This window comes from Neopelma chrysocephalum, unplaced genomic scaffold (assembly GCF_003984885.1).
Source record: "Neopelma chrysocephalum unplaced genomic scaffold, ASM398488v2 Primary Assembly neopelma1_59, whole genome shotgun sequence".
Classification (NCBI taxonomy): Eukaryota; Metazoa; Chordata; class Aves; order Passeriformes; family Pipridae; genus Neopelma; species Neopelma chrysocephalum.
Genome location: NW_020897714.1, coordinates 31,099,186 through 31,118,934, shown reverse-complemented (window position 1 = coordinate 31,118,934; position 19,749 = coordinate 31,099,186). Strand labels below are relative to the sequence as shown.

The window sequence follows — 19,749 nt, the reverse complement described above, 5'->3', positions numbered from 1 at the left end:
TTAGATGGCTCTCCAAGCTCTGAATAATCAGGGCTGAAGGTTTAATTATGGCACTACACATGATATCCACAAGATTTGTCACTCTGGTCATGTGAGAGAACAGCACTAGATGAACTTTTACTAATTAAGCACTCCATTTCTCTGCCTTCTTAAAACTGGAAGGAGGTATAAATATGGGAAATCATTTATGTTAATGCAAAATAGAGACATTTTTGGAATCTTAAATAATCTGAGTAGAACCTAAATCTTTGTGGCTCTGGCCTTGTTTTATCCAGCTCAGTTTGCCAGTCTGTAATCTCATCCTGCTTTGGAGCCTGGATATGTTCTTGCTCGCAATCTCAAAGCGGAGCAGATGTTGCATAAATAGAAAATAGGTTGTGTGCACAACCTAATCTAAGCACAGGGCACAGAAGGAGGTTTGGATGAATGTAAGCTAATCAGGGCACAGATCTGCTATACTTTGGGACTTAGGACCAAATTTTTTTCCAGATCCATTCTACTTGCCAGATCTCAAATATGCCATTGATTTTCCCCCCCCCTCCGCATGTCAACTCCCACTTGGAGCTTTTTTAATTTTTATGAGAATAAAGTAATGCCTGTCAGCTCAAGCTCACGAAGCAAAAAGCTTCTTACCAAAGAACTGATCTTTTCCATTCTTTCTTCCACGTTTGACTCTCCATCCAATGATCTTGTTATTCCAGGTCCGTGTTATTCAAAGTCCTAAATTCATCTTTCAGATTCCCTCAAAGGAAATAATAAAGCCAAATCACTTAGATGACTTAGTTGTATCTACCTTGTCTACTGTAGGATTGTAGAGTCTCTTTCAACCTGTTGAAGCAGAGTCACTGAGTGTGTGGCTTCCATAACTGTCAGAAGTTTAATAAATTAACTGCCAGAAAGGCCTAAGGAAAAGTTTATAAAAATACAACCTATTTACCATCCAGTTTTGCTGTAGCTGCTGTTGCATCAGTTGTTTTCTTAATAAAATGAAGTGCCATATTTGCAATTTGTATAATGCTATACCAAATTATTTACACAAGAATGAGCTGTGGTTGTGCCAACACGCATTATGTAGAGACAATATCTCCACTTACAATATTTAGTGTTTAGAAAAAAACAATACTGTAAACTTGATGTTTCTGTGAAGTTTTCTTTTTTTCTGGTGATGCACATACACGCGTTTATGTGTTTGAGTGCTACCCACTGAATGGTTTCATGTGTGAGTGTACCCACAATGAGTTTCATGTGTGTTACTGCCTTCGTGGTGAAACCTTAGCCATGAAAACCAGACATCAGCTGATTTTCATTGTCATGTATTCCACAGATATAGTAGTAAAATTTAAAATGGCTATTGATGGTTCAGATGCCTGTGCTCGCCACTCAACAGGTTTACAGTTACTTGGGGCTCCAGCAGAACTTAGAAGTGCTTTCAGAAGTTTGGCACACTGAATGTAATTTTAAGACATTGTTCATATTGTGAACTTCATCTTTAGGTTAATTTAAACATTTTATTAACTTGGAGTTGGAAAGCAGAAAGATCAGATTTATTTCCTGCTTTTTCTGTGTTTCTGTGTTGAAGTCAAGGTTTCAGGCACAAGGCAAATATTTTTATGCAGATGCAAAACTAATCAACCAAACATGAAAATACTCCTGTGGGGTTTCCTTGAGGCCTTGCTGGGGATACTGAAATGCGAATAATATATAATGCAAATAATGTATAATGCAAATAATAAATAACATACTATGAGTATTGTAAGACAGTAGGATTCAGTTAGGAACAGAATGTATTGGGTGATCCACGCGAGCTTGTACTACCGTCCTTTTTATGATACTCAAAATCGCATGGTTTTGCTGCCTGGATCTTCTATCAAGCTTTTTTTACCCTCACAATGTTCTTCTATAATGTGCTCCATCAAAATGCATGTTTCCTCACAGATGATGTCATTTAAGCGGAAAAAGAATTGTAAATCCTTCTTCGGCCTCCTGTAGTTTTTTCCTGGGTAGCTGGCTGAGCTCAAACTACTTCTCTTTCTAGTAAGAAAGGATAAGTAATCAATACCATTTTTTTATGTGCATGTCAACAGTACAGTATGTAATTAGGGAGTATCCAGCACTGTGCTAATGCTACACAGTAATTGCACATGGCAGCATTTTTTTCCCGCGATTTGCAATTTTTCCGGTACAAAACAAGTGACCAACACGACGGGCGGGAAAGCTCCATTGTAATGTTAGGGAAATCGAGAAGAGCAAGTTTACTGGGGAGAGTACAAATAGCTTTTCTCTTTTCCAGGGTAATGACTTGGAGATAGATATGTGCAGTGCAGCAACATGAGGTCCATCTTTTTGTCACCTCGAAATGAGGTTCCTGTGGTGTGCTGTCCGGGAGGAGCCAGCGGGCTGCTCGGGGACGGACGCTGGCGCGGGAGATTGCAGCCTGCTTTGTTTGCGTGACGGGAGCAGAGGAGCCTGTTGCTCCCAGCCTGCTTTGACTTCCAGTAAGCTTCCAGTACTTATTGATTTGCAGGTGGTGACTTTAAACCTGTAAAGTTTCCAGAAAGGTTTGGGACCTTCTCTTGTTGGGTCTCAGCTGAGACCCAGAGCAAGGCAAGGTGGAAACTTACGTGCAAAGAAGGGTGGTGGTAAAGTATAAAGGTGTATTTTGGCATATATACCACCACCCCTCCCTTTTTTTTACCTTTGAGAAAGATATGGGATCAGATTGATATATTTGAGTGATCCTTATCTTTTTAATTTTTAATGATTGAGCATTTACAGTTTCATCATACACACTGGAAGAAACATAACTATGAAACAAGAAGCATTCCTGAGTGAATAAGTTTATTTTTATTTTGTTTTGCCTGGTTCTGTTTCAGTGGCAAAACAGATTAGTTTCCCAACACAATGCCTGCAATTTTATCACGAAGCTTACAATATGTAATGTGTCTTGCAAAGCCCTGTTCTGAGATAACATAAATGTGTGAGAATCTCTACCTCCACTTGTGGAAAAAATTAGAATTTTACTACAGTGAATTGCAGTGAAAAACTTGAAAATATAGCATTGAGGCACCCTAAAGAAGTAAGAGAAAGATAAAACAAAAGGATCTCTAATGCATTGGAAGGCATTTATGTATGGTTTAGAGTGGGAGTTTTTTTTTGTTTCTGAGCATCACTATTTATGGCAAATGTTAGGACTTTTAAATCTTGGTCTGATGATGTTTAGGTGGTTGGGAGGAGCAGTACCTAAAATATTCTTCAGACTGTCTCCTCAAGTTGTTTAGTTTCTCCCATGCCAGATCAGTGTGCTTTATTCTTGGTCTTTCCCTTTTCCCAGACTTTAGGTCCTGGTAGCGCTCCTTTACCACAACTGCAGAGGTCTCGGCTTCTCTCTGGTCCAGTGAAACCAAGGTGATTGAGAGAGCAAAGCACTTCTAGTCCTGCTTTCCCCTCCCTCCCAAGGCTCAGCCTCCATCATTTCCCTGTGTGTTGATTGTCTTCATTTAGGTTTGGCCCCGGGAACAGTGAGTTGTGCTGAGGAGTCATCTGTCTTTTGCATTATATTTTAAGGAGAACAGAAAGCAAATGACACAGAGTATAAAATAAGTACTTAAGTAAACATTTTAATCTCACTTGGGGCAGTTTGACAAAATAATGAAAACATACCACGTGCGTGTGTGTCTGCACATAATCATTGTCATCCTCGTTTGCTCTTATTGTCAGCATCCCTGGAGGTATTTAAAGGAAGTGTGGATGTGGCACTTATGGATGTGGTTTAGTGGTGGACCTGGCAGTGCTGGGTTAAGGAACTCAATGACCTTAGAGGTCTTTTCCAACCTAAAAGCTTCTGTGATTCTCTGATTTTAGGGAACACTGTGCCTGTGATTCAGGGCGAGCCTCGGCTCATGGCAGCCTGCAGCGTGTGACTGAGCCGTGTCGCTCTGCAGATCCCACTGGTTTAAAGAACAGCCTCTGTGTGTGAGCAAGTACCTGCTTTTACACAACATGAGGATCAAGGTCTCAAATGCTGAATCTTCAGTTTCATCTGCTGAATTTCAGCCCGTTTCTGATCTGTGATGGAGCAATGTAAGCAATAGTTCTTTCTAGAGGCGAGGCCATGCTGTAATCCACACCAGGAAAAGAAATGATGTCCCATATTGGCTTGTATTTATTTCAAATTCTGTGCAAAAATTTTAGTAGGTTTTTCTTTTCACCACATCATGCAACTATGACCTTTTTTCATCAAAAGCAGCAACAATAATTCACATCAGTGCATTATCAATTCTTTATAGCATTAGTGAATTTGAAACAAAATTAAAAATGCCAAAAAAAAGGTAACTATTTGACTACAGGGACAGTAATTTCCAGGTCATTTCTTGACTTCTGTGAGTAAATTTCTTGCAGTTTAGGAAATTCAGAATTATTTTCATTTTCATAAGAATGGAACATCCATTCAACAGACAATAAAAGCTTTTTAAACCTGTTAAATACTATGAAATAGATGTGTACAGCTAATTAAGGTATGTGTTGAATAGTAATTATGTCATCCTGAGGGATTTACAAATAGAGTTGAGTTAAAATTTGATTCAATCTTCTATCATTCACAGAAGGTGCAAATTATTATTCATTTAGTGTGCTCTGATTTCAGTTCTAAAGGTAATCCAGAAAAAAGGGAGAGGGATTTCTGTTTTATCAGCATTGTTTAAGAACTAAGATCCCTTAATTATCACACTGTACCAATAGTCTGCTTCCCAACTTACTGAAGCAGTCATTCAGCTTTGAAACTAACAATTTACCCTCCAAGCAAAGAAAGATATAAGAAAAACTGTTTAGTCAGCAAGCAAATACACCAAATTGTATGTTTTGGCTTTTGTTGGTGTTCATGTTTCTGAGCTGTGCAAATGCAAGTCACTTACACAATACCCTTCAATCAAAGGCATCAAAGCAAAGGAGACAGATTTCACAAGAAAATGGAAAAAAAAAAAAAGGCAAAGGTGAAATAAAGCTTCATAAGATCCAGTTCTTTCAGTCTCCTGAACCTCTTTCCAGGGTCTTCCTTTTTACTTAACATGGATAGGCTCTTGATCTTACTGCTTGGTGTAATTTCTCATCATGGTAATGAAGAATTAGGTAAGATTCCTGATAACTTTGTGGAAGTATTATGGATTCTTTTACGAGGAAGTTACTACTGTGTTTCTTGATTCGTAACAGTAATTGGCAATCCTCATAATTACCATTAAAGCTGGCCAAAAATGGGAAAAAAGAAAAGTTTAATAAAATACTTTTATGTCTTGGAATGAAAACTGTCTCTTTCAAGGAAATTATTAAATTCCTAAGAATCCAGAAGACTCCAGGACCTACAGCAGTAGTGGTGGAGTACTTGAAACAGGTTAAGTTTCTGTTCTATCTGAAAGGGTGCTCAGACATTGCAACGGGCTGCCCAGGAAAGTAGTGGAGTGACCATCCCTGGAAATGTTTAAAAGACATGTAGATGTGACACTTGGGGACATGGTTTAGTGGTGGGCTTGGTAGTGCTGGGTTAATGGTTGCACCTGATTATCTTAGAGGCCTTTTCCAACCCAAATGATCCTATGATTTGGAGATTCAACCTCTTTAGCTGCTGGGACTTCTCTCCTGCATGTCTGAGCTGTCATGGAAATTTTATCAAAACAGATATTTTGTTGGTAATATTTTTTGTTTGCTGCATTTTCTTTTTTTTTTTTTTAGTAGGAAAAACTTTTCCTGCAGAATTTTCTCATTAAACCTATTTCTTGCATTAAAAAGAAAAAAAAAAGAAAATCAGACAATAGCCATATTACCAAAAGTACAAAACATTACTCCATTTTTTCCATAAAAGAAGAACATGTAATCTGTGTGGATGTGTTGGCAGTTATTGTTTGGACTCCTTGGAAAGTAAATTTAATGTGCTTAGACTGGATATGTTTGTTGTGTGGTTTTATTGCAAAAAGATAAACGTTCTCCTGCACTACTTTTTTTACAGTCAGTGTTTTCCTACTGATGTCAGTGGGACCAATTATGTAAATTAAAATGGCTTTATGGGAATAAGGGTTGTGCATCCTGCTCTGCTTTATGCCAGCCAGAACTGAGGAGCAGCCACCTCTGAGAGAGGGAGAGCAGCAGCTGCCCAGCAGCTCTCAGAAATGGTGTGCAATCCTTTAAGTTGAGCTCAAACAAAGGTGCTGGACTTCTTTGGAAAAATTACCCAGACGTAAAACCTAATTTGCTGTGTTCTGATTTTATCTTTCTAACCGAAGTGGCACTTTGGTAAGGTGAATAGGAGAACCCACATTATGTTTGGTTGGTTGGGTTGGGTTTTTTGGAGAGAGACAAATGGGCTTGACATAACTGGTTTTCTCTGCACATCCCATCGTATTTAATCTTTTGACACAGCTGCTTGCTTACAGTACGGTTTGGAACACTATCCCCTGAAAAACTGGCCCTATTTGTTTCTCGCAGTCTGGCAGAAAACCACCATATTTATGGAGTTTTCTTTCGTGCAGACTCTTAGAGTGCTTAATAGGGGTGGCAAATATTGTAATAGAAATGGAAAGTATTCCCAGTTCTTAGCAAGATAAGGAAATGTTGTTTCTTATCTGTGATTTGAAAAGAGATGAAGGGTCAGTGAGGTAGAGATACATGAAAGCTATTGCACACTTGGTAGAAGCTGCAAAGGAGGAATATCTCTCACCAGTGGTTTGTTTGAGTGGAAGGGACTAGAAAGAGGCAGCTCCTGAGTAAAGAGAGAGGATTAGAAAAAATGTCAAGTAAAATCAGAGAAATTTGTTGGTTTGTTTGCTTAAAGAAACAGGTACACAGCTTTGAGGTGGTTAGTGAAAAGAAAAGAGCAAGTCAAGTCGAGGGCAGCTATAAATGCTTGCCTGTTGTTGATGCTTTGGGATTTATAAAAATTCATAGGTCTTTGGAGATAGCTGAGAGAAGCAAGGAGAATGGGATGGGCTCTACAACACCTTTGATTTTGAGGGATTGCATGGAAATACAGGTCAGTCTGCTGGTCCCCAGGTGTAGCTTGGCCAGGGCTTGCCCTTTCTTCCCAGCTGTCTCAGCATAGCTGTGTCAGAGAGGTGGGCAGTTGTGCTGAAAATGGAAGGGGGAAGGTTTTAGGCTATGCCTATCCCATAAAGAGCATCCCCTTGGAAGCTGTTTTTTCTCAGCAGTGTGTTCAGGAGCTATGAAAATGGGCAAAGTTTGATTTCAAGATGCAGAATACATGTGCCAAACTTGGTGGCGGGGGCTGGTTGGGTCAGCAGAATTAAATAAATTCTTCTCCTCATCATCCTCAGCAGACTTGCAGCTGATTGTCATCTAAAGTAAGCTACAGGAGTTGCTGGCTACCTGGCCTCTGCTGGCATTTGGGTTGGAAAAGGAGCTGATGCCCCAATATCTACCTGCCTCTGCCTTCTTCTGTAGAAAGCAGAAGAGAGCTGTCCTAAGCACCTTTTTGTTGTAGTGTTACAATAGCAGTGGATTTGGTCATTGTGGTGAGCTACTTTTTTCTTAACACATCAGCTTTTGTCTTGCATTTCTTTGCACACCATTCACCAATAAGCAAGAGGTGCATGTCCTGTACTGAGAGGAGTAAGAGCCTCTCGTGGGCCTGGGGACCTGGGCTATGAACCTAGGTCCTAAAAAATTCCTGAGTGAGTGCTAACGAGAGAATAAGTCTTTTGTGGAGAGACTGAGGGAGCTCTGGTTCTTTAGCCTGGAGAAAAGAAGGCTCAAGGGAGACCATATCACTCTCTACAACTACCTGAAGGGGGGGTGTAGCCAGGTGGGGATTGGCCTCTCCTTCCAGGCAGCAAGTGACAGGATGAGAGCACATAGGCTCAAGCAACACCAGGGGAGGTTCAGGTTGGACATATAAGGAATTTCTTCATGAAAGGGTTACTAAACATTGGAATGGGCTGCCCACAGAGGTGGTAGAGTCACCATCCCTGGAGGTGTTCAAGAAATAACTGGATGTGGCACTTAGTGCCATAGTCTAGTAGACAAGGTGGTGATCAGTCAAAGGTTGGACTTGATGATCTTGGAGGTCTTTTCCACCCTAAATTGTTCTGTGTTTCTCCTACTGTTGAAGAAAAACTTATTCTTAAGTAATTAGAATACATGGGAAATGTGTGGCCAGGCTTTCCCCCATTAGACTGACAGCTACAAGCTTAACTAAATTTAAATGTGAAAATTGAAATTCTATATGCAGCTGACACACAAGAAGTTGAAGCTTCATGTGCAACAGTATTGCAGGGTGATGGTGTGCAGCCTGAGTGGAGGCCATTCAGATTTTATGCAAGTGAGCCCTTTGCCCTTTGCTTGCTTCAAAGAAATTACATGAATGAATACCAACACCAGACAGTCATTTTCCAAAAAGGTGCTGCAGAATGTTTCCCAGTGAAGATTTTTACAATCGAATCAAGGACTGTAAAGTCTTTAACTGTATGTACTCAAAAGGCTACTGTCATTTGTCTATATACAATGAATTATTGCATATAGATGAATGACATCTCTCTTAGAGAAGGGACAGGCCGAGGGAACTGGGCCTGTTCAGCTTCAAGAAGAGGCGACTGAGAGGGGACCTCATCAATGTCTATTTGTATCTAAAGAGAAGGTGTAGAGGATGGACCAGGCTCTCCTCAGTGGTGCCAAGCAGTAGGACAAGAGGCAGTGGGCACAAACTGAGGCACTGTTCCAGCTGAACATGAGGAAGAACTTTTTTTACTGTGTGGGTGACCAAGCACTGGAACAGATTGCCCAGAGAGGTTGTGGAGTCTCCTCACTGGAGATATTCAAGAACCATCTGGACACAATGCTGTGCAGTGTGATCTGGGGTGACCCTGCTTGAGCAGGGAGGTGGGACCAGATGACCCACTGCGGCCCCTTCCGACCTTAACCATTCTGTGATTCTGTTTCATATCACAGAATAATAATAACTTGAGGCTCAGAATTTATTATAAAGCAGGAGGATTTCTTCTGAGAGGGTGATGTCTCTTTGGGACAAGGAGATGAGGAACAGCTCCACAACACCTGTAGTAAGAATAATGGAAAAGGACAAGCTTGTCCTCCCATTTATTCTTACTGGGATGTGTGTAGAGTTTGCCTTCTTTGACAAATGAGTACATACGCTAAAGTTTTGGAGCTGCACACTTAAAAACTTGTATTTTACTTTTGCAATGAATAGTAGAAGTAGCTAAAATAGCTGCTAGTGCATGTTGCTGAGCTTCTAATAGTAACAGATTTCAAAAATTATTCTTACTTTTTGGAGCTGGTAGAATGCTTGAGAGATTTATTTCTAACAGAATTTGCATTCCATATAATTTGGATTTAATAACGTGGTATAAAACAGGCAAAAGAGTTTCTGAGTATGTGACTCTCCTTTTCCATGGCACAGTAGGTATTTCATTTTAATTTTTGGTTGCATGCTAAGAAATCAATATGTAAAGTAAGAGTGAACTGATATGTATAAGGAAAGCATCAGAGAAGTCGAATAGTCATTTACTGGGTTAGTATTTAAAACTGGAATATTTCTGGGTGGGAAAGGGCTTCAGAACGGGGCAATTCACGAACCACTTCTTCCCCTCCAACAGCTAATTCAGAGACAGCAGGTGTGTAAGCAGCCCCTGGGAAAGAGGACCAAGTGTAGTTTCTGACAGAACTGAATGGAGATGATCCCAAGCTGAAAGTCAAAACAGGATCTTCTTTTAAGTTCACCGAGTGACCTACAATTTTATTCCAGCACCTAACACAGGTAAGAGACTTCTACAGAATCTGCATCTGCATTTCCCAAGGTGTTTTAATGTGTGAATCCTAACTCTTATCCATTGGTGCCTTCAGGTTTTGAAACTACTAGTACCAGGTTTTGGGTGGTTTTATTGGGCTTTAAGGTATCTCTTGGCAAAATCAAGTCAGAGAGTCATGAAGCATTTGTCAGCAATCCTACAGTAATGAGTTAATTCACAGAATATGTTTGGGACCAGAATTTGAGATGAAAAGAGAACTGTTGCTTAAATCTTTGTATCTCATTTCCCTCTAAATCAAGAGAGAATTGTTTGAGTTAAGCAAGAGGTCTACATCAAGGTGGGAAGTGTTGTTGGCTCTTGGCCCCTTGCTGGAGCTGATTGTTGAAGAAAGCAAATTTGGTCCTGAACTGTGTTGCTGTTAAAAATATACAAAAAAACCCTGGCAAATGAAACCCTGAGAAATTCCAGCTTGGCTTTTGAAATGTTGTGTATAAACACTAGGGATCTGTCTGAGAGAGGGTGTACCTGCCCCATCCAGGCTGGGCCAGCTGCAGGCAGCTGTGTGGCAAAGTGATGTTACTGTGCTGATGGGCAGAGCCCTTCTGGGAGGCGGGGGGCAGGAATTGATCTCTGTGTTGCAGTTCTCCACCTCGAAGCTTCTTTCTTGTTCCTTTTCAGTTTCTATAGGCTTGCTCTTGGCATGAGGGGCAGACTTGGACTTTTCTTTATTCTTTATGTAGAATAACTGTGCAGTCCCTATAAAATGCCCTGCCATGTGAGTTACTTGAGAAGTCATGTTCGGTGGGGAGCGGGGGGACATGCTCTGTGTCTGCTCACTGGAGGGACAATTTTTTTTACATCATGAAAACTGGCAGCTGCTTTGCTTCCTCATAATTATCATAATTTTACTGGGGATGTGAACAGCAAGGAAATATGGGATTTTATGCTCTGTGGCTTAGTTTTGGTCAGATAAGTCTTCAGGGTGGGAATACCCTTCTTCCCCACCTAACGTACCCACAAGACCCCCATATTAAGATGTAGGCAGAGCACTGAATGTGTACAACACATCCTGTTTTACACTCCCCCAGTGCTGTTTGTTGTATGTGTGATGCTGAATGAAGCACAGCAGTTTGTGGCTTCTGCTGCTGCTGGAGAAGACCCCCCCTCAAAATGAGGAGCTGCCTCTGCAGCTGCATGGGCAGTGAGAGCCAGGGAGCTTCCATGGGGCAGCAGCCACAAAAGCTGCTTTCTGACAGATAGTGTCCTTATTCCTTAATCATTAGCCCTAATGAAGGGGTTTTGTCAAAATGGAAAAAAAAAAAAAAGGAAAAGAAAAAAGAAACTGAGAAAGAAAAGAAACAGACAAGAAGGAGAAAAGATGGGGAATAGTTAGGATTATCTCTGTGCCGTCTCTCAGGTCCAGTGACAACATGACTACAATGGGCAGCTTTCAGGACTGCATATGGTCTTCCTTCCAAGGGAGTTGATTAAGCGACTCCGGATGAAATTGAAATCCTGTGATTTGACCTTTGTCTGGCCTGGGAGGACTGCAATTCGCATAACAATTTCCTTTTGTTCTTTGTTTGGAGTTATTAATCCAACATGAGCCTCGAATTAATCAGGGGTAGTGCGTTGTTACATTTCTAATTCACAGCTCTACTGCTTGTGTCTTTTTTAATTAAGGCCGAATGATAGCAGGCCTTAGCCCCTGATTGCAACACTTACTAACCACACATTGAGGGATGAAGAGGCTAAATAGGCAGAATGAGATTACTTCAAGGTTTCACTTAATTGTTTTCTTCCTTTAAGTAAGGAGCACTGAGTGAAGGTTTTTAATGCCAGGCTGGGAGGGTTTTTTTATATGTGCGTTACGTGTGTGTGTAGGGGCAGGGGAGGTTATGACTGGTGCACCAAGGACTCAGAGCTCTAATGGCTCAAGGGTTTGTAAAATTGAAGCCTTTGGTTATTGATTTAAACCATTCCTCCCACCTCCCCTGGGGGCCAGGGGCAAGGCAAGGAGGAATAGAGTTGAAGAGCATTAAACTTAAGTTAGCTGCATGGATTTTCTTGTGTCCTGCGTGAACCCACTTGTTTATGTAGTTTTTTCTCGCTGTTTGCTGCTGGTTCAGAGGTAGAAAATGCAGGAAGATTGAAGGCTATCAGAGATGCTAAAGAAATGTGTTGAGACACACAAAGGTCTCCAAAGCCTGGGAGTGGTGTAATAATGATAATAAAATAAAGGCGAGCCAGTTGTGTCACACACCAGATCTTTCTCATACTGGAGGATGTTTGAGTCATGTTTCAAATGCTGCTTGTAAATTTGTACTTCCAGAGCAGTTCAAGGCCACAAGGGCTCAGGTGCTGTTCCAGGGGAACAGTGTAGATGATCTCGGTTAGATTCATGCTGTATAACTCAGCCTGTGCCAGCCACTCAGGATGCTGGAAAAGAAAATGCACTGAGTGCCCATTTATTTACACAAATAGTTCTGCTAGCTTGAAAAAAAATAAGAAAGGGATGACAGGATTCATACTGCAGGATCAGGCCCAGTGTTTTGGCCTCCTATGGTGTGGTACATTGGATATGATTGCTTTGGAGAAAGGTTAATATTTATAGTCCCAAACCTTCAGATGCTGAATATACAGAAATCCCACTGAATTCAATTTGTGCTGTGTGCCTGCAATATCAGATAGAGCTCTGTAATTGTGGGAAACTAACTCTTAGTGACTTATTTCATCCATCCAAGGAGCTGGATGGATGGGGGAAGCACTTGCTTGGAAGAGTTAATGTTTCTGTGTAAAATGGCAAGCTGGTGTTAATTATACCAGGCTGTAGAAATAGAGCTGCTGTTCTGACTCTGGCACGGGATACACAGGGCAGCAACACTGTTCCTGCTTTTCTGAATTCTTGATGTGCAGTGGCTGTTCCACACAGGGTTATCTAAGAATGCAATGATAAAACCTCTAGATAGATTAAGGTGTAAGCTCCAAAGGAGAAAAATGTACTAGGTAAAAGCTTATTTCTATGTTTAGAAATCTAAATTGTAAACTGGCTCTGCTTTTTTAGATGAGCCTGAAAAGGACAGTCTATATTCAGCCTTCCATAGAAATGTGTATAGTATGTAGAAACAAAAAACAAGCTAACACACAAATCTTTAGGCCTTGCTTTCAGTTGGTGCAAAGAAGCACTGGTGACTTCTATGATCAGTAATGTCAACACAGGATTTACCCTGAATTGGGTTCACAGGTTCAAAGGCATTTTCTTCACTTTCCTGCTCTTTTCTTAGGTGCTGCCTGATCCTGTATGTCAGGATACTTCTGGTAGATTGCCAGCTCCCGTGCTGGGAGAAGTCAATGGGATAAGAAGATGCTCAGCATTGGTTGGAGTAGGGCTGCCTGACAACCAGTTCAAGTACCTTACACATTATTTTGTTTTTCAGAACCAGTTTTGATGCTCTTACGTTAAATAACACCTTATTCTGCAATTGAATCAGGCTTTGCATGGAGAGAATAATATTGAGTAAGCACATGAGAACCTGACAATCAAATCACTTACTGTTGTTTATTTCCATTTAAAGACTGAAGGCTTACCATTTGTCACCTTGTTCTCTTTTTTCCTAGAAATCTTTATAGATGTTTGTTTCTAGCAGACACAATTCCAGAATCAAAATTGACTTTTAGTGCCATTCTGTGTTTTAAATCTGCATGCTTCTTTTTTTTTTATTATTGTTTGAATGTTCGCTGCTGTTGATTTAAAGGTGTCACATTACACTTCCAAAGGGTCTCAGGATGAATGGGTACCCCATGTGTTTCTTGTGTGAATGTTTTGAATAACATCTTAAAACCCAAAGCCCAGTCTGTTCTGTCTCATGGCAGTGGTCATTAGAATGGGCATATTTGGGGTACTTCTAAAATCTCCTTCTTCTCCTTATCCTTGTACAGCATAATGTTCATCATTGATGTATTCAGTAGCTCTCCTGAGCAAAGTCATAATACCATTTAAGTGCTTTGAGATCCTTAAAGATGAAAGAAGTTGTATAAACAGATGGCAGTTGTATCACAGTGCTTCTTGGGATGCTTAACCCTTGATGTAAACTGTCTTGCAGGACCTTGCTGTACAGCCAGGGCCAGGTACCCTGTCAGTAGTTTTCAGCCGTTGGCCTGCTGTGTATAATATGACATTTCCGATTCTTTTCAGTTACTCTGTGAAGGAAATTAGGCTTCTTGCCATACTCAGGAACCAAAAGACCAGGCCAGGGTGTGTGATAATGCTTTCCCATCCTTGCCCAAAGTGGCTATAGTTGCACTTATTTGAGGGACAATCCATTGATCTGTAGTTCTTGAATATTTGCAGCTGCACCAGTCAGCACTCATGAGTCCACACATAAAAAAGGAAGGACTTCTGCTGCTGCTGTTCTTCCTGACAGTTTTAGACAATCTGTTGCTATTTATTAAGTATTTCTGTTGAGATCAAAACTGCCCTGAACTGTCCCCTCTCCTCTGGCTCCAGCAGGGATGTGTTCCTCATGTCTGCAATGGCAAGTCACCCTTGTGCAGCAGAACACCAAATTTCAGCAGCAGTGCACCAGCCTCTCCTCCATCGCGCGTGGAGGTGCTGACACTCCCTTCTCCTTGAAACCAGTGGCAGGTTGGCCCCGGCCCGTTCCATTTCTGTGCTCTCCCCTTTCGGACATAAGGTAGAGATTACGATTTAATGGTCCTTTGAGTTGCTCGGCGCTCCTCCCTCTGCGCTGTCTCCCCGCGATCCCCCTTCCCGCGCCCTCCCTCTCCCTCCCCCCCCCCGTCAATGGGAACCTTTGATGTTGCACAAGAGAAGACTGTTGGCTAACAGTCTGGAGGCTGCTTCGTTTGAGCTCACCACCACATGAAAACAAATGCGATCCATCATATTTCATTAACTAGCTGCCCCCTGTTCGGGTGCCTTTTTTTGATGTCAGAGCGCATCCTGACAGAAATCAGAAAGATATGTGTGATTAAGACCAGTACTAATAGTTAGTGCATTGTATTGTAAATTACCTTTCTGGGCCCTGGTACTTTATCAGCCCCACTGGCCTTGGCTTGGGTACATTTTTGACTACTCTGTATATACAGTGTATTAGCGCAATGGAGATCATTATGTGGCCTGTATTTGAGTCATTTTTATTTAAGATGCCAAACAATAAGCTGTTGATTGGGGGAACAAGAGGCGAACAATAATGTTCTGTGTCACATAATACACCACCATTTTCCAGCTTTGCTTTAGAAGGGCCCTCTTTATTGTTTTTGTATAAAAATGGTTCTTAGGAGGAGGAATATTTTGCTGAGGTATGTCATTATTTTGCAAATTTCTATTATCTCATCATGTTGTCTTCATTGTAAATTGCAGCTAATTAGGAACCTAGTTAGAGCCCCAGCTTTGAGGCTGGCTTTTTTGTGAAAAGAGCCCACCGATTACCGCACTACAAGAGAGGAAGGGAGAGAAAAAGGAGATTAATCTGGTTACCTAGGCGACACTCGCTTCCATCTGCGAGGAACAATACATTTTTGTTTCCTTGGCTCAGTTCAGATCTGTTTTGTTTAGGGGGGAAAAAAAAGAGAGAGAGGGAGAGAGAGAGAAGGGGAGAGAGGGAGAGAGAGAGGAGGCAGCCCCACAACAATGCTGGACTCTGTCTGGCCCCGGCTTACCCGCTTCCATCCCTCCGCAAGTTCGGGGTCTCGGGGGAGTGGGAAGATGAAAGAGATAAGCTCCAAAGTTGTCAAAGGTCGTAACCTTGCCACACAAAGCCAGCAGTTTTACTTCTAAATCCCCTTCTCCCGAAAAGCACTTAATGAAATAATATACTGTGCTTCTCAACACCCCGTAGTCTTTATTAAGCAGCAAGGCCCCAGAGATGGTGAATTTAAGGAGTCGGTTAAAACTTGTGACTAAACAGTTGCTGGCTGGGAGCATCTACTGTAGATGTGATGGGGATTTTCCGAGCGACAGAGACAACTTTTCTTCCACTGTCTCTCGTTAGCAGTATTGTGGCTTCCCTGACACGTTTTATAGCTGCCTTCACACAAAAGGCAAAGGTCTGTGAAGGCAGGGCAGTGTGATTTTTTTTTTTTCATTTTTGTTTTTAATTTCTTTCTGGTTACCTTCACAAGGTCATGGCTTAACAGATGACAACAACCTATATCTTTCTTGTTGTGCATCAAACTATTAAACCCTTGCATGACTTTTGCATAGGGTAGACAATGCAACCATGTTATTTGCTTCTTATTTTGGAGCAGCTTGCCAGAGAAGGGACGGAGGTAATAACCAGAGCTGATAGAGCCTAGCTAAAAGCTCAGAAATGCTCATGAGCTCTTGAACTGAATTGGCTAAACCCACAGCCTTTTGATAAGCATAATGCTTTCTCCAGGTGTTATGTCATCATGTATAATGTTTTACTATATGGTAGCATTATGAATGATGACATAAAGTCACAAAAATATCAAAGTTACCAATTTTAGCTTATCTGAGCTTTCCAACCCTGGACTGTGCTGCTGATAAAATCAGAACAAGTATCAGGTGAACAACTCTAAACCTCCTATTCTGCATTGCTCTGAAGTACTGTTCTTATATCTTCTTCCTCTAAAGAAACTTCTAAGAGCTGCTTCAGTGACTATGTGTTGCTCCCTCTGACTGGAAATGATGGTCATCATGTTAAAAAATTACAGATGTTCAGGAGGAAAGAATGAATGAAGGTACAGCTGCTTGTTTGTGTGGGCAGAGCGAGACACCTTGGAAGCGAAGTCATTTGAATTTCTAGTTCTGCCAAGTGCTTTCTGTGGGATCTTGGGCAATTAATTTGGTCTACTTCTGCCTCAGACCTTGACCTATAAAGTTGGCAAAGCTATATTTCTCTGCTGTGGAGGATAACTTGAGTCTTAATTAATTAAGGACTTAGGAGGAGTTTGAGATACTCGGATGCAGGGCTCTGGATATATGCAGAACGTTTAATCCTTACCTATTCTGCTTCAATAAGTACCTTGTTGGGTACACCCGAACCAGTTCTTCTGAGAAGAACTCTCATGTGAAAATTAAATTAATCCTACTTGACTTTGTTAATTAGAGAGACTTGCTGAGATGTTTTGCAGACATTTGGATGGAGCAGTTGTCACCTCACAGACAAATTAGCCCACTGTTAGCTGTTGTTTTACAAACTCTGATGAGAATGTCCACAGTAATTCTGCAACGCGTTAAAATGAGGTGAGGGAGGAAAGATGGCTCTGTGTTATCCATGTGCAAAAAAGAGAAGGACAATACTTTTCAGTACAGAAATGCTACTGTTTGAGGCAAAGATTTGGTGAAGTAGCAGCTAAAGACTTAGCAGTTTAAAGAAAGGAAGAGGAATATTTTAAATAGCAATTTTGTATTTTAGTAGTAATGTTAATTCTGAACAATTAGAATGCTCTAAAATTGTAGTGGGGTGGAAATTTTCACCTATTAGTAGAAAGAACCAGCATGACTCCACATAACAAGTTAAAAAGTTTACTCTGAACTACATTATAATTTGGAGAGACTTCAGGGTTAGCCTTCCTATTCTTGAAGATGGGTGGGGAGGGGCATTCAATAACTTTTCTTGGCCTACATTGTTCTCTCATCTTGTGTAAAGGGTTGATAGTGATGAAGTGTGGACAGGGTCACACTCTGTCCTCACTTAACTCTTTGTTAAACAGATATCATAACATGATAGTCATATTACTCCTACTGGAGTGTGCTGCATATGCATTTGGGCACGAAAGAGCATTATCTCCAGCTAGGAATTACCAAGGAAAGAGAAAAAAAGAAGAAAATGCAATGTCAGTTTAAGTGACTGCTGGGGAGAAACAAGAGCATGGTTTGTTCTGACCTGGTTTCACTAGGTCTCAGAAGATCAGGAGTCAAGAATCAAAAAAAGGATTTTAGGAAAAAAAAGTCCAGGCTGGCCCAAGCATGAAGGGCTTTGTTGAATCCTGAAGCTACAGAGATGGAAGAATACACAGGTAGAATTCTTAAATAAAGTGTTGGGAAAGGTCAATGACTGCTGCAGCCCCAGCATAAAAGGTGGGGGCATTTATTGTCAGTTCTGTACCATTGTCATCACAACAGGGAATGCTGTTTCTGTGCGTGCACTTCTAAGTACACAACTGTTTCATTTTCTTAGAATGGAGGAGATCTGTTATTCCAAAGAAGATCCTGTTTCCTCTCATGTCCTGGCACTACTGCTAAGGTCTGCAGTACTATACGCTTGCCTAGATAGCCCTGGTTTACAGTTGAGATTTCTTAATGCCCCAACCAGTTGGGTTTTTTCGAGATGGTGAAGGTTAGATATGCTCTGCACTGCAGCCTCACAAACTGTGGCACCAGTGGACTGCTGCCCCCCTAACACCAGCCTGGAGCATGGGATGGGGACAGGTTTCCAGAGAGTAGCACCAGGACCCTATTCCTGGAGACTCTAATGTTTCCCTGGAAGGTCCTTCTGTCTTTATTCCTAATTGGTAAAATCTGCCTGGGTCTGTCAAATCTGACAAAATAAACCCCAGAGGGGACTATTGCTGCAGCTTCACATTGCAACTTTTCTGTTGTGTTTTGGAGCAACCTCGAGTGTCATCTTGTTAGTTTGAAAGCTCCTCAGAGGGTTTCTGTTCAGGCCAGTCCCTTATCAGAGCCAGTTTAAGAAATTTAGCTCTTAAATTCTGTTTCTTTTGAAACTCTTTTTTTTCTGTGTTCTGTAATGGTTTCCCTGTGTTTCCAGTCCATTACTGTCAGTTCTTTTTGGGAATGTCAGATTGCATAAAAGTTGATATAAACATTCAGCAGAGCTTGAAGCAACCCCTGAATGAATTTTGTCTTGGCAAACCTACTCCTTTACCAAAATAATTTCTGAATAATCATTGCAAGGACGAAGATCTGTGTTATTCTAAGAATTGGTAATTATTTTTCATATAGGAGTTTGGAGAGATGTGAAGAACTTAGAGGGACAAGTTACAGTAATTCATGTTTCTTGATCTGGCACTTCTTTAGATAATTCTACCTTCCCTTTCAACTTAATGAGAAATTTCCCTGGGAGAATAGGATGCATTGCAAATGTTTTCTACATAAGCTAGGCCACAATTAGCCACTAGCAGTGGACAGTTTGGCTGTTTAAGCCGTGGTTAGAGTCAGAATTTAGGTTGGAAAGAACCTCTGAAAGCCATGTGGTCCCACCCTCCACTCAAAGGAGGGCCAACTTGGAAATCGGTTCAGGTTGTTCAGGATCTTTTTCAATTTCTAGGCACCTGGTCTAATGCTGTACCTCCCTCACTGTCAGTATTTTTTTTCTATATATTTGATAGGTATTTCCTTTATTGCAGTTGCTCTGCTGAACAGCATAGGCTGGATCTAAAAGCATTTTAGTCACATTTCAGGACCATGTCAAATGTCATATCTTTTTGGTAGAGGGAATTTTTATGGTACAGGATTGAATGTTAGTGTAATTATTGGCAAGCATGGAAGATGCACACCGGGGCTGGATCCCCAGAGATGACAAAATTATTGGGGTGTATTAGCTATCAGAGAACGTGATGCTATTGAGTAACTACCTCTCTGTCTCTCTGTTTCTCTCTCACTAATACAGTTACCTCATTTCTGACAATAGAGAAGAAAGGATGGGAGGAAAAGAGAGAGAAAATCCTTCTTCTGGAGCAAATACAGTCTGAGAGACCAGTGTTCTGTATACACGAGTTGTAGATAGTAATTTGTTTTATCTCTTTCTAGGCCACACCACATCAATGGCTTGACTGGGGGCAATTGGAAAGGAGTTCAAGCAAACAGTGGCTGATCACTTTTACTTCTTCCTTACTTTATTTTTATCCACGGTTACCCAGTGCCAAAATGAGAGGACTCTTGTGTATAATTTGTATTTTCTCTGTGAACAGGGAGCTATGTTTAGATTCTCATGACTGAATAAATTTCCTCCTGATAAGAGCTCTCTTTAAGACA

The 19,749-nt window shown here is 41.1% G+C and overlaps 1 protein-coding gene across 8 annotated transcripts in view; it reads left to right on the top strand.

The window, feature by feature from the left end:
- The window catches only part of SOX5 (SRY-box 5), a 641,934-nt gene that overhangs the window by 290,655 nt on the left and 331,530 nt on the right, over positions 1–19,749 (top strand). For all 8 annotated transcript variants that reach the window (XM_027680806.1, XM_027680807.1, XM_027680811.1 and 5 more), the window contains one exon: positions 9,612–9,772. The gene's annotated coding sequence lies outside the window, so the exon portion shown is untranslated. The remainder of the gene's footprint in view (positions 1–9,611; positions 9,773–19,749) is intronic.